Source organism: Osmerus mordax, chromosome 22 (genome assembly GCF_038355195.1).
Source record: "Osmerus mordax isolate fOsmMor3 chromosome 22, fOsmMor3.pri, whole genome shotgun sequence".
NCBI classification, from domain to species: domain Eukaryota; kingdom Metazoa; phylum Chordata; class Actinopteri; order Osmeriformes; family Osmeridae; genus Osmerus; species Osmerus mordax.
In genome coordinates, this window is record NC_090071.1 from 1,839,286 (window position 1) to 1,855,205 (window position 15,920).

At 46.9% G+C, this 15,920-nt stretch overlaps 1 pseudogene; it reads right to left on the reverse strand.

The window, feature by feature from the left end:
* Positions 1–8,404: 8,404 nt before the first annotated feature.
* The window catches only part of LOC136966438 (histone deacetylase 4-like), an 18,180-nt pseudogene continuing 10,664 nt past the window's right edge, over positions 8,405–15,920 (reverse strand).

The following is a 15,920-nucleotide window of genomic DNA, read 5'->3' on the forward strand; positions in this document are numbered from 1 at the left end:
TACCTCTCTCTGCTGCAGTCTGCTCAAGTCTGATTTGACACTGTCTCTTTTTTGCTCTCTCTATCTTTTTCTCTCTCTTTTTTTTCTTCATCTCCCTCTCTCTCTCTCTCCCTCTCCCTCTATCGCTCTCTCTCTCTCTCTCTCTCTCTCTCTCTCTCTTTCTCTCTCTCTTAACCGCTCTTAACATCTCTCTCTCACCTGCTCTCTCAAAAGCTTTTTACCTCTCCCCCTCTCTCCCCTTCTCTCTCTCTCTCTCTCTCTCTCTCTCTCTCTCTCTGCCCCCCTCTGTCTCTCTCTCCCTACATGTGTCTGTCTGCAGTCTGGGTCTCACTGAGAGCAGCAGTTCCATCCGACTGATCAATGGACGACTGCACGAGTGCTTAACTACCTTCACCACCCCCCACTCTCACTTAACATGTGTGTGTGTGTGTGTGTGTTTAAAGAGGAGGCTTCCAACCCACACACTGCTCTCAGGGGTCCTCTGCCTCCACAGCAAACTCCCATCAGCTGACCACTCCACACCCCACGCATAACACCCATCAGTCTGTTCGAGTGCGTACACACACACACACACTCACACACACACACATTTACATTTACATTTAGTCATTTAGCAGACGCTCTTATCCAGAGCGACTTACAGTAAGTACAGGGACATTCCCCCGAGGCAAGTAGGGTGAAGTGCCTTGCCCAAACACAACATCAGTTGGCATGACCGGGAATCGAACTGGCAACCTTCGGATTACTAGTCCGACTCCCTCACCGCTCAGCCACCTGACTCCCCCACACACTCACACACACACACACACTCACACACGCACACACACACACTCACACACTCACACGCTCACACACAAACACACACACACACACACACACACATGGACAAGCACATATACACTCATCTGGAGATTTTTTATTTATCTATATATATATTTATACATACCTCACAATAGTATTTCTGAGAGAGTTTCAACTGAACATAAAATAGTTGAAACCCTGATCTTAACCTGAGCAGTTCAACATTCCATAGCAGAGAACAAGCAATCAGCAGAGAATCAATGGAAACGATTGATTCTCAAGATCACGAGGGGAAAATCTAATTAGAGTCAACTAAGATTTTTGGAGAGAAACTAACAAACGCTCTGGCATCCACAAGCTGGTCTGGGGGGTGCTTTTCACTAAGGGTGGATGGACGATCACAGATCGTGCGGAGGATGAGAATTTACTGGTACCACTACCAATAGGGCATTAGGACTCCAACGGTTTGTGGCTACAGTGTTCATATTCTCATCTTATTCATGTAGGGCTCGACAAGACATGTGGCAGAACATCAGATGGGAAACTGAGGTAATGACTGGAGTCTTCATGAGGGGTAAACAGATTAAAATGTTTCAAATCAGCCTTTGAGTCATACCTGCACCGGTGTAGGAGGAAGTCATTTCCTAATGTTCCTAAAGATTGGCTGTCTAGGCTCACAGTAATTCATATTCAGGTAGTGTATTGGTTAAAGGACAAAAATGTGTGGGGGTTGAAAATATACCTGTTCTCTGTTGGAATAGGAAAACAGAGAGAGGGACACAAAGCGAGAGAGAGAGAGAGAGAGAGAGAGAGAGAGAGAGAGAGAGAGAAAGAGAGAGAGAAAGAGAGAGAGACAGAGAGAAAGAAAGAAATCAGAGGGTAGGAGGTTATCAGACTGTTAAGGCACTCAAACCGACAGGTAATTACATGTCAAATCACCACTGGAGACGGAAAAAGTACTCTCCGAGATTTAATTTAAAACAGTGGGAAAGAGAGAGTGAGAAAAAGAATATCTGGTGTTCCGGTTTTTGAGTGGAGGTTTGCGAATTCTAAAGACACCATGGCCTCTTCTGCTGTATTTGAGTTGTTCAAACCGGCCTAAATGAGAAACAACCTCCATTTTGAAAACCAAATAGCAAGAACAGCTCTGGCACATTCTCTCTGCTGGTTCAGGTAGGGTCTTTTTCTGTAGGCATTTTCCTGGCCCCCCCGGCAATTCCAGTTCCTCTTGCTCCAAGTGGTCAGGCTGTTGCTATGGAATGTGCTTTACAGCGGCTAGGACAAAGATGCTGGAGATCCACAAGCTGTTCCGCGGGAACCCGCTGACCTGAGAGAGGCCCCTTTAAAGTTCCAGTCCTCTCGTGTAAAGCCTGCACAGGTACTCAACACACACACGCACGCAAATATCCCCGCATGCACACACAAGATCTTGATCCGTGTTCTCACACACACACACACACACACACACACACACACACACACACACACACACACACACACACACACACACACACACACACACACACAGGCTACCTAAATAACCTGCATCTGTAGCTGGTTGGGGTCCAAAAAAACTACCAGATACCAATAACAGATTAGATATAGTCCTAAACATAGGATAGAAATGTGTGTACATGCATGTGTGTGTTTGTGTAAACGTAGCGTGCATGTATACAATTCCATGTTCAAAACCTTTTTATGTGTGTCTGTGTGTGCTTGTGTGTGTAATCTGTTGTGTGTACAGTTGCGTAGGGGTTTGTGTGCGTGAGTGTGTGTGTGTGTGTGTGTGCATATGGCCGGTGGGTGTGTGTGGGTGCGTACGGTGTGTGTGTGTGGATGTGTACGGTGGGTTGTATCTGGTCCTGACTCAGAGTTCAGCCTGTGTAGAACATCGCCAGAAGTGTTGTGAGCTCACCAGCACAGCAGCAACATGGAAGCCGATGTAATACTGACCCCATACGAACATTTATCAAACAAAGAAAGTGGGATGCGTTGACAAAATCAGCAACTTTCTTGGATGTTCCCATACTGAATCATAAGTTTCCAGATGACAAGATGGGTTCATGAATGTTGCATGTCAAGCACGTATTGGCTCGGAATGTCTTAAGAGAATCAGACCTCATTACATGCTACTAGAGAAACTCCCAATTTGAAACGTTTTATAATTCCTCAAGAAAACTTTAAAGGTTACCAGCTAAGGTGAGGTTTGGCATGTGGTAGTGTTGCACAGATTGTACCATGTCTCCTTTCAACATCCAACCCTTATATTCGAGCCTTAAAAATGACTTGCTTGCAAGCATGGCTGTCTTCTGAGTTTGTGAGTACATCTGTGAGTGAGAACATGTTGTGTGTGTCTTTGTGTGTCTGAGAGAGAGAGAGAGCACAGGGGGTGTGTGGGTGGCTTCTGGCAGAGAACGCTATCTTGCCTCCTGGCAGAGGAAGGAGAAGAGACAAGAGACATTGGAGATGTTGCCTTTTGCAGTTAACCAATCCTTCACCATAGAGCTTTACATGCTCCAGTTTCCATCAGTTTACTCAAACCTGTTCCAAGCTAACCAAGCAGAGCGCCAACCTGAAAATCCATGTAGAAATCTTTGCTCCATTGTGCTTCAGAATGTATCGACCACAGAGTCAATGAAGTTTCAGCTCCAACAATTTCAGCTGTGTTGTCTGAGCTTGACAAGTAATAAAACATGGTCTTTAGACTTTCATTTGCTACAGTAGTTCCTCCCCTGGCCATACCTTGTACTCACACACACACACACACACACACAAAAGTGAATCATTCTTTCAAGACAATATCTTTGTCAAACAATCTGGCCTTGACGGGCAGACAGCTACACAAAGCGTTATGACTCCCGAAGCCATAGCAACGGAGCGCGAGTGTGAATGATGCTGGAAGCGCACCACGACTGTATTTCACCGGATTGAAATTGGTCAAAATCCGAGCAAAAGCTATTACAAGCTATGAAAGATGTGCAGGATATGCAATTATCCTATTGATGACCAGACATAAAAATGTGTTAATGAGTTCTCTAAACAAAGTGAATCTCATGCATGTTTAAGGCTGTTGTGCTTAAAATGCTTCCTGCTTTCTAGGTTTCAAAGGGTGTTTTGAGCCGCTTTGCCATGTCTGTGCCTTGGATGAGCCCGTTCTGAGATGGATGAGCCTGTTGTGAGATGGATGGGCCCGTTCTGAGATGGATGAGCCTGTTGTGAGATGGATGAGCCCGTTCTGAGATGGATGAGCCTGTTCTGAGATGGATGAGCCTGTTGTGAGATGGATGAGCCCGTTCTGAGATGGATGAGCCTGTTGTGAGATGGATGAGCCTGTTGTGAGATGGATGAGCCCATTCTGAGATGGATGAGCCTGTTCTGAGATGGATGAGCCTGTTGTGAGATGGATGAGCCTGTTGTGAGATGGATGAGCCTGTTGTGAGATGGATGAGCCCGTTCTGAGATGGATGAGCCTGTTGTGAGATGGATGAGCCTGTTGTGAGATGGATGAGCCTGTTTTGAGATGGATGAGCCCGTTCTGAGATGGATGAGCCTGTTGTGAGATGGATGAGCCTGTTGTGAGATGGATGAGCCCGTTGTGAGATGGATGAGCCCGTTGTGAGATGGATGGCTGTAACTGGGATGGTGGCACAGCTGTCCGTGGGTTAGAGACCCTGACAGTTCCCTCCAATCAACAGGTTCAAATACCCCGTCCGTCCGTCAATGTCTCTCTTTCTCTCTCTCTCTCTCTCTCTCTCTCTCTCTCTCTCTCTCTCTCTCTCTCACAAACACACACACACAAATATGATGATTTGCTAGCCACAACAAATAGAGTCCAACCTTGTTCACTCAACAGACACCAAGGAGAACTAACTAACAACATGTTACAATCGACAAATCACAATGTTGCGTTTGGAGTAGCTTGCATCAGTTTTGGTTGCCGGGCAACAAGGCTAAAAACTAAAGAAGAAACACTCATTTCATAGCAGGGGGGAGGGTTGTGGGGAGGGGGGGAGGAGGGAGGGGGGGGGTGGCGGCTTTCATCATAAACTATGGCGAGCCAAGCAGCTCTAGGAAAGCGTAGTGTTTCGTAACAGTGTAGCGTTTTGTAACAGCGTAGAGTGTTTCGTAACGGTGTGTAGTGTTTCGTAACAGCGTCAAGGTCGGCTCAGTACTTTAGAATGGGCAAGGGCCCGCTGAGAAACATCAACGGGATTTATTTCATTTTTTTTACCTTTATTTAACCAGGCAGATCATTAAGAACAAATTCTTATTTCCAGTGATGGCCTGGCAAAAAGCACAGCTTTTTGAGGGAGAGGGGAAGGGGGCTAAGGAGAAAAACTCTGGTTAAAAAGCACAACGGAACACAACCACAGCAGTACAGACATACAGAAAAAAGCTAAAAAGCAACAACAAAAAACAAGCAGGTTAAACAAAGCAGAGTATTAGTAGCATTGGGAGATAGAGGAGATACAAATGTTAAAAGCACAAAGCAAGACACAGAGATGATTTACAACAACCACAATCAAGACATAGACTGACACTGATTCTGTGGAATTATTTAAATGAGTTCAATGATTTCGGGGTTTGTTTCTAGGTCATACGTAGCTATCGATTAGCCACACATGACAGGACGTGATCCAACGTCAACACGTTTCGCAATACATGCAAGCTACATTTCGCACAGGGGCATCAGAATGTCCAAACTAGGGGGAGGGGTAGGGGTAGGGGGAGGGGGTGTGAGCACTGAGCAGGCCTGTGTGTCATGAATTGATGGTAAGTACGTGGAATCAAGTAGAGACCCCTAGTCACCCACTACACACACACACACCCACACACACACACGCGCGTAGGTGTTGCTTTGGAGCACAAAAGCCTAGATGTTCTAAGAGAACCTAATACCCCAGTGAATGACAGACAGAGAGAGAGAGGGGTGGGAAGAGAGAGAGAGAGACAAGAGAGGATGGGAATAGAGGGGGGATAGAGAGAAAGAGAGAGGGATGGGGAGATAGAGAGAGATAGGGCGATGGAAAGAGAAGGATAGAGAGAGAGGGATGGAGAGATAGAGAGAGATTGGGGGATGGAAAGAGAAGGATACAGAGAGGGATGGGGAGATAGAGAGAGATAGGGGGATGGAGAGAGAAGGATACAGAGAGAGGGATGGAGAGATGGAGGGGGATGGAGAGAGAAGGATAGAGAGAGAGGGATGGAGAGATGGAGGGGGATGGAGAGAGAAGGATACAGAGAGAGGGATGGAGAGATGGAGGGGGATGGAGAGAGAAGGATACAGAGAGAGGGATGGAGAGATGGAGGGGGATGGAGAGAGAAGGATACAGAGAGAGGGATGGAGAGATGGAGGGGGATGGAGAGAGAAGGATACAGAGAGAGGGATGGAGAGATGGAGGGGGATGGAGAGAGAAGGATACAGAGAGAGGGATGGAGAGATGGAGGGGGATGGAGAGAGAAGGATACAGAGAGAGGGATGGAGAGATGGAGGGGGATTACACTGTAGGAAGATGATCTAAACCTGTGGAGAGATCAATGAGGCTATGAATAAAACATGAACGACTCCCTGCGCACGCCAACGTAACGCTGCTTAATGCAGGGAGTCAGGTGGCTGAGCGGTTAGGGAATCGGACTAGTAATCAGAAGGTTGCCGGTTCGATTCCCAGCTGTGAAAAATGACGTTGTGTCCTTGGGCAAGGCACTTCACCCTACTTGCCTTGGGGGGAATGTCCCTGTACTTAATGTAAGTCGCTCTGGATAAGAGCGTCTGCTAAATGACTAAAATGTAAAAATGTAAATGTAATGCTGTCTACACACAAACACACACACACACAAGTCAACAGGTTCCATCCCCAAATACTTGACAACATAGTATGCAACTCATACATATTTTAAAGACTTTTCTAAACAGATTTCAAACATCCTCCGCTCAACAGCAACTAGCAGCTGTGAAGTAAAAGTTCATCGAGGCAGAGAAAGAATCAATACTGTGAACGCTGGCCCTGTTAGGGCAGTAAACTTCATTTTTCAGAGGAATTTTGATGTGCCTCTCTCTCTAGACTGTAGGCTTTAGATAAGCAGCTATAGAGGTTAGCTGGTGAGCTCACAAATGTTGGCTCTTGAAAGCCCGCGCACACCCACACACACACACTCAAACAAACACACACACACACTCAAACAAACACACACACACTCAAACACCCTCACACTTCTCACCACCAAAAAGTGAGGGGTTCTCGCCAAGAGAAGCTCCTGTGGATCTGTGCTGTTGCCAGGGTAACGAGTGAGGAACTGGCACACGGAAAAAGGGCTGTCATTGGCCACTTTACAACTACCCACAATGCCTTGCTGATCAGCGTCCCTCTCGAGGCGACTCAACCCCTTTGACACGATTGAGTGAAAGGTTCAGAGGGCGAACGGCGAGCGTGTTTGTAGGTCATCGATAGGTTGATAGGTTTCCTGGAACTTGAGGTGCCATACTAGGACACACAAGGATCGGATATAAAATTCCAAGAATTCCTGGCGTGGCCGTCTTAAGGAGGAAGCCAACAGCTCAGTGGTTGAGAGACGATGTCGTCTTTTTCATCCACCTGTCTGATGGTGACTGGGAAAGCAGGAAGGTCTACATTCCCTCACGTCACATGACAGGGGTCATACACCCTCCATACTTCTATTGGATAGAGGGACAGCAACTGGGACCAGGTCATGTGACCTGAGCAGGGCAAATCAAGGTCCAGGTGTTTTGTTTTTTCTACTATTGAACCGTTTCTGCGTTGCTTGGGATAAAAGCATCAGCTAAATGAATAAATGTAAAATGTACCAGAAAAGTTCAAGAACTCGCACGAATAGTATCTTAGAATTACAGTAATGTGGTTCTTTCTCTGACTCTCTGCATACCGTCTTAATTCCTTGAAAGTCCACAACACCATTTATTTTGCCTTTTTCTTCTAATAGCTACCTTCATCCGTCAATCACTCTCCCCCCACACACTGTCCGTGTAGATTATTAGAGGGTAATGTACAACACTTACACATCCACAGATACGAAAGTACCCTCTCTTGGTTGCTAGGAAGGCAGGCGGAGGGCAGCGAATTAAAATGCATCGACAAGAATGTGTGGGAGTCAGTCCACTCCTGAATAATTATGGATGAAAATTCTCAGGGAGAGACTGTGCAGTTCTGCAGAAAGTTGTTCTGCAGTTCTGCAGCAAGGCCCATCCTCACAGGAAGACCGGTGACAATCCATCACCCATCTAGAATGTAGTCTTTTAAGAAGAAGAAATGCAGCACGCCACAGCTCTACTGACTTCACACACGGAACGTTTCTGATACCGGGGCATCTTCGAGGGTTTAGAGAAGGTGGTTTTCTCTTGATGGAAAAATGTGATACTATATGATGATTTTACTGACTAAAGGTTACACCCTATTGCCTTCTCCAGGGGAGGTACTGATGCTGTATGTAATGATTTAGTTATATTCAGCTCATTCATAATAGTGTTGCCATCTAGTGGTACAAAGGTGAAAAGGTTTTCTTTTTTACATTTCCTTCGTTTGTTGGCCGAGCACGTAAAACAATAAACACACAACGCCGGTAAAATTTTTCAGAAATATATTTGATAGCTGATGTCTGAGAGGAAATCTCAAAAGCATAGGTCCCAAAAACAGAAATATCATTTATCAACAATGGAGACAAACAAATCTAGAATAAAAATAACATTTCCCCATTTACAATTTGTAAACCAAGAATTGCTCTTGAACCACAGTGGTTATAGATAAAACTGGCCTAAGTATGACAATCTGATAATGCCCATCACCAATTAAAATTTTTCTTTCTGTAGGCCGTAAGATGTTGATAGGCCTAAACCTCATTTGTACAAATTATCAATTGTCTGACAAACATTCTTTGGGAGACACACATCAGTGTAAATATATAGTAAAGTTTGGCCTGGTAATTGAATTCCTTTTTTTTTTTCAGAAATAAAAGACTAATTTGAAAAGTCCGAGGACTTTGGGTTGTTAGTAGACAAAACGTCCCCAGAGAATAAGAGTCTGTCCCGCTAAGCATTCTGGGATGCGATCAAGACCCTCAGTCCTCCAAAGTTCTCCTCCAAGTTTGAAAATACAATGTGTTACATAGACAGGCAGGCATGCCAACACACAATCCATGCAAAGAATTTCAGTGGTGGGATCAGAAAATAGTAAATTAACAAATGATAACACAGCATTTCAGAGGAAAAGAAAAAGCCAAAGGAAAGAACAATATACAAACAAGGAATGTTTTACGGTATTTCATTAACGATTTACTGAGACAAACACAATGAAATGACAACACACATGTGATGGTCCTGAACTGGTGTGTTTCTAACTTAACTGTATTGTTTTCTTGGTGGGATTATGCTACATCTTAGACATAATAAACATAATTCAAGAATGTAGAGCTTTTAAAGTAATTCTAAATGCAACTAACAAATAACTGTGTCCCTCCGAATACTCGTGTTTGGTAGTGAGATACCAAATCTATCCATACCAGTCAGACTGCTGTTGATGTTGTCAGTATGCTTTAAAATTTTTGACAGTTTGTATAATTGTTCAAAAATGCTTCATTGCACTGTGTTCCAGTTCTTACAGTTTACTGGGAATCATTGATGAGTTCTGTTTCTTTAGTGCCACTGTTCAAATCCAGTCCAGCCAATAATAACCAACTGTTCCTGGAATTACGTACCATCTGTGCCCAATTTATTTTCTTCCACAACAAAATAGCTGTCATATTTAGAATATATTCATAGATTTTCCATATACAAATCTTCTATTAACAGGTAAGTAGTAAACAGTTGATGTAAAGATCTTCAGTTTGTTATTTGTGATACATGAACATGCTCAGAAAGAAAGAAATTAGTGTGTAAAGGGTACTGTGTAACTATAAAAATTGCAACGTATACACAAAAACGTTATCTATACAAAATAGAAGAAAGAAATTATGGAAAAAAATATGCTTTAAAAACTCAAATTCATACACAACAAAATATGGAATTGCAGAAATAAATCAAAACTCGGATGATATAGTAAATCAATATTCACGTGAAAATAATATTGTAGTTATAAAATAGAAAAGGTCTATTGCCTTTAAAATATGTTCAATTCAATTTACAAGACTGATGAAAACACAAGAGTTAACTAAGATAGTTATCTACTGGAAAATCGGCTGTGTAAATTGAATCCTTATTCAATGAAGGTTTCAGGTGCTGTCACTGATAAATAAAACAATACATCTGTTGTACTACGAAACAAAATCCTACTGGTATTTGTCAGGGCCAATAGTTATCATTTCATCGTAGGCTTGCCATAGCTAGTGGTACAAAAGAGTTGGATGCAAACTCATGCTTTGGCAGGTTTTATTTTCTTCCGTTTTTCTTGACCATTTCTTTTTGGATAACATTCTAATCCTGAAATGATTAGTCTGTCTGCTAAAACGCATGCCTTTTAAAAAATAGATCACAATTGTTCAAATGGTTCACAGCGATGTCTTGGGTGTTAGAGGGAAGCTACATAAGGCTAAAAGCTCTCCTTCAACGGGGCTTGAGGAGCCTTTCGATGTTTGACCTTATCTAGTGAAGCCGAAAACAACACTTTTTTGTAGCGATTTTTACAAAAAAATAGATCCATTCAAAAGATTTAAGTAACTCTTCAAGAAAAGTTGTGTTAGACACAAACATTGTCAATACCACATTCCAGGTAAACATGCTGAAAGATTTTAGTTTCTTTTATCTGTCCGTTGTTCTCCTGAGGAGAACACAAATGTCCGTCTGTCTGTCTCTCTCTTTCCCTCGTAGAAAATCATTTAAGGCAATCTTCTTATCTGGAACAATCCGGATATCAATCGGAATCTTCACCAAGGCACTCCTTGTGTTCACCACCCTTCCATCCTACAGGTACATGCAGGACCAATCAGGTGACAGTCACAATCACCAATCCAATCCTTGAAAAGACTACTTCATCGTCCGCCAATCACAGTCAAGTCCATTAGGCTCTCATCCAATGAGAGTCCTTTCTACCCACATCCTTCAGGCAGTAACTAACTATTCTCCACCTTCCTTTTTGAGGAGATTAAATTCAGAGAGAAAGGAGAAGATAAATAACCCTCAGGTTGTTTGCGACAGCTGGTGTGTGTTTGTCCACTCGTGGGACAGCTAAACAAGGCAACCTAAACCGCCTCGCTTCGAAGCGGGAGAGTGACTCTTCTGCAACACGGCGGCCCTGACCGTCCCAGAACCAACCGCCTGTTAGCCGCCACGCCAGCAGGCCACGCCAGCAGGCTAGGCTAGCAGGTCACGCTAGCAGGCTCGGCTAGCAGGCTAGGCTAGCAGGCCACGCGAGCAGGCTCGGCTAGCAGGCTAGGCTAACAACTCTTAGCTCCGCTAAGCATGATGTGACACTGAGGCTTTTTTTTCTCCCCCCTCTCAATTCAGTCCAGTCTCCGGATTGGCTCCCTGCTACGAGGCTGAGCCCACCCCTCTCCCTGATTGGTTGACCGGGCCGCCTGTCAACGTGACGGACGTGGCATGGGGGAGGGGTCTAAATGAAAGGGACAATGGAGACCCTCTCCAGAGGAAGTCACTGAGCTGTAAAGGCCAACACTCGTGGTGCAACGCCCTTATGTTTCCCACCTACAACGGCGGCTCCTGCTCCATGGGTTCTTCCTCCGGCCTGGGGAACAATAAACACATATGATGGATATCATATAGTATGTAATACTATATGGATATTCAATAATTATAATTAAATAATTATACATATCACAGGGAGCGTTTGTGTATGATAATTGGCTGTTTTAATTAGAATGCCTCATTTCAACATGAATGAATGCTTGAATAAAACTTGAATATTCATGAATATCGCCCAACCCACAACATCTCTTCACCAGGATCTTAAAAAAAAAAAACATTTTTACACGAAGGGTCGTGTTTACTTCCACTTCAAGGTACTTGTTTCTCCTCATTTGTCTGATGAGAAGCAGGGACTGCGGCCGGCCTTACCTGGTGTCCATGAGTTTGTTGGCCACGGAGAGAGAGGCCATGGCACTGACGGCCTCTGCCTCTTCGGAGTCTCCTCTCTGGGCCTCGTACAGCGACTGGGGCACCCTGGGGGAGCGGCGCTGGAGCGAGCACCAGTACTTACCTACCCACCGAGGTGTGTCAGGGAGAAACACAGTCATTAGTCATTTAGAAGACGCTCTCATCCAGAGCGACTTACAGTAAGTACAGGGACATTCCCCCAAGGCAAGTAGGGTGAAGTGCCATGCCCAAGGACACAACGTCATTGGCTGGGAATCGTACCAGCAACCTTCAAACTACTAGCCCGATTCCCTAACCGCTCAGCCACCTGACTCCCCACACATACGTGATATGGTCTGTGTATACGCACGTTCACAGGGTTGTCAGGTAAACTCAACAGGGCCTGATGGTAGATATCACTCACTGTGCGTTTCCAGAACCTTCTCTATGGACCTCACAGCGTTGACGTTGGGCCTCTGCTCCAACACCGCCTCGGGGAGTGGGTCCAGCTGGACACACACACACACACACACACACACACACACACACACACACACACACACACACACACACACACAGACACAGTGCCCTGATTCAAACAAAGTTTTGAAAGTACTGCCAAATCCTCCCTCCCTCCAGCCCTCCCTCTCTCTCTCTCTCTCTCTCTCTCTCTCTCTCTCTCTCTCTCTCTCTCTCTCTCTCTCTCTCTCTCTCTCTCTCTCTCCCCCTCTCCCTCCCTCCCTCCCTCACCTCCTGTCCCAGCAGGGCTGCCACGCAGGCCTCCGAGGCGTCGCAGATGGCCGTGAGGTCGTGCCCTCCCTCCAGCGCCAGCACCACCCGCCCCCCCGCCAGGGTCATCAGCTGCTGGGTCAGATAACCGAAACCTGCGGGGCACACACACACACACAGCATGCGGGGGGATTGAGACGCCGTCGCGTCGTCACGATGACGCCGCCCCGCGAGAGGGCACGGCGGGTGGTGGTGAAAGTGTGATGCGGTCCTACGTACATCTGGAGGTGAGGACGTAGCCCCCTAGAGGCGGAGGGTGACCCTCCACAGCATCGAACCCTGACGACACCAGGACCACATCTGGAGCAAACTCATTAGCTATGGGCATCACCACCGTCCTGAGACAGAGAGAGAGACAGACAGAGAGACAGACAGTGAGAGAGAGACATACAGACAGAGACAGACAGACAGACAGACAGAGAGAGAGAGAGAGAGGGGGGGAATTAAAGAGCTTGAGGGGAAAGGTGAGAGTGTGTGAGTGTGTGTGAGACTGTGTGAGTGTGTGTGAGAGTGTGTGAGAGTGTGTGAGTGTGTGTGAGAGTGTGTGTGAGAGTGTGTGTGAGAGTGTGTGAGTGTGTGTGAGTGTGTGTGAGTGTGTGTGAGTGTGTGTGAGAGTGTGTGAGTGTGTGTGAGTGTGTGTGAGAGTGTGTGAGAGTGTGTGTGAGAGTGTGTGAGTGTGTGTGAGAGTGTGTGAGAGTGTGTGTGTGTGAGTGTGTGTGAGAGTGTGTGTGAGAGTGTGTGAGTGTGTGTGAGAGTGTGTGAGAGTGTGTGAGTGTGTGTGTGAGTGTGTGTGAGAGTGTGTGAGTGTGTGTGAGAGTGTGTGAGAGTGTGTGAGAGTGTGTGAGTGTGTGTCTCACCTGAAGGCAGCGAGGTACTCTGCGTCTCCCATGGGGGGGTCCAGACCTCCGGTAAATGCTACGTTGACGTTAAACCCCACGCCAGCCCCACTTCCGACCTGACAGCCGAGAGAACAGGACAGGTGTTACAGGACGTGTGTAACAGGACGGGTGTAACAGGACGGGTGTAACAGGACGGATGTCACAGGACGGGTGTAACAGGACGGGTGTCACAGGACGGGTGTAACAGGACGGGTGTAACAGGACGGGTGTCACAGGACGGGTGTAACAGGACGGGTGTCACAGGACGGGTGTAACAGGACGGGTGTAACAGGACGGGTGTGTGCTCCGTGATACTGGAGGTGAACAGGGGCGGAGCTACAGGTTCTCCCTACGGCAGGTACCTCGTCAGGCGCTCCGCTCCCAGGAAAGAAGTTTCCGTCGTCGTAGCGATGGAGTGACAGGTAGAGAACGTTGGGGTCGTCGTAGAAGGCCTGCTGGGTTCCGTTGCCATGGTGAACATCCTGGATGACGTCATACACACACACGCGCAGGGAATGTATTAGACCCAGTCCTCCACACACACACACAAACACACACACACACACACACACACACACACACACACAGCTGGTCTCCACACACACTCACACACACACACACACACACACACACACACACACACAGCTGGTCTCCACACACACACACACACACACACTCTCACCCAGTCCACGATGAGGATCTTGCTCACGTTGAGTCTCTGTTGGAGCACCTTGGCAGCGATGGCCACAGAGTTGAAATAACAAAAACCCCTGAGACAAAGAGAGAGACATAGAGAGAGAGAGAGACATAGGGAGACATAGAGGAGAGAGAAAGATAACAGAACAAATCAGGTGTTGAAGGAGCGTATTGAGAAAGTCCGGGAGAGAGAGATGAATGGCAAATCAGAAGTCTTAAACAACAGAATGAGTCATGAAGAGGTGAATAAACCCTGAACTTACATGGGGGTACTCTCCTCTGCATGGTGACCTGGTGGTCGAACCACCGCAAACCCGTTCTGGGGGGGAAGCAAAACAAAGACTACATTACCCAGAGTGCCTTACACATGTATTGCATTCAATGGAAGCTTCCCGAAGGGATGAGAGTCTTGGTCTTTGTAGTCACCTTCAGGTCCCCGGTGGCCACCTTCAGCACCAGCTCCACCACGGAGCCCACGGCTAGCCGGGCAGCACTGGAGGAGTGGACCTCGTTCCAGATGGTGTCACTGTCCACCTGGAAACACACACACACACACACAGGATTAGGGAGTTAGACAGGGTCCTGAGGGCAGGGAGAGAGGAGAGGAGAGAGGAGAGGAGAGAGGAGAGGAGAGAGGAGGATACTTACCCCCACTCCTCCACATGGTAATCTCACAAACATGGGGGTGACTGAACCTGCCGAGAGCAGACACAGAGTTACTAACACCACCTTCACACGTACACATGGTGTGTGTCTGTGTGTGTCTGTGTGTGTCTGTGTGTGTGTGTGTGTCTGTGTGTGTGTGTGTCTGTGTCTGTGTGTGTGAGTGTGTCTGTGTGTGTGTCTGTGTGTGTGAGTGTGTGTGTGTGTAGTTCTCACAGTCCAGTTTCTGTCGGAGAGGGTTGGTTCCGTACAGCAGAACGTGAGCTTCAGAGTGAACCATCTGCAGCTCCTCTAGAGTAGCCTTCCTCCCTCGGATACACTGACACACACACAGGAATGCAACTAGTCTTTATTACATCAACAGCATTAGTAAAGCCAGATGCTTAACATACAGTATATGGAGTGAGAACCCAGGGTGTGTGTGTGAATGTGTGTGTGTACCTCACACTGCGCCCTGAGTCCAGTCTCCTGCAGCCTGGACCAGATGCTCTGGATGCGTCCGGCATGTTCCGGGTGTGTGTTGGTGCTCCCGCACATGCACTGGTGCTTCTGCATGAGGGAGTCATACACCAGACCTGGAACACACACACACACATGGTTACACACACACACACGTCAGGACATGAAGGTCCACTTCCTGTTCCCGTGGATGAGCGGAGAGTGAGCGTGGCGTGTGCGTGCGTGTCTCACCTGTGGTGAAGCGAGGCTTAGCGGGCGGGTCGGGGGGCGAGAGGCTGATGGGGAAGGAGGAGGCAGGAGACGATTGGGCCCTGGAGAGGGGGCGGTGCCCTGGGAAGGTGATTGACAGGCCGGCAGCCTCCATGGACGCCTGGTAGTTCCTCAGCTGGTGGATTCTCTGCTGCTCCAGTAACAAGGCCTGCTGCTCAGTGAGAGGGGAGGAGGGGGGAGGGGAGAAATCAGCAGGTTAGAGATCTTCTTGCGAAGTAGAAAACTGCACTCACAAGGCAAGGCCACAAGGTGGCAGTCTACCCAAGCGATCACAGCACGCACACATCCAACCCTGGCCCACACATCCCCTC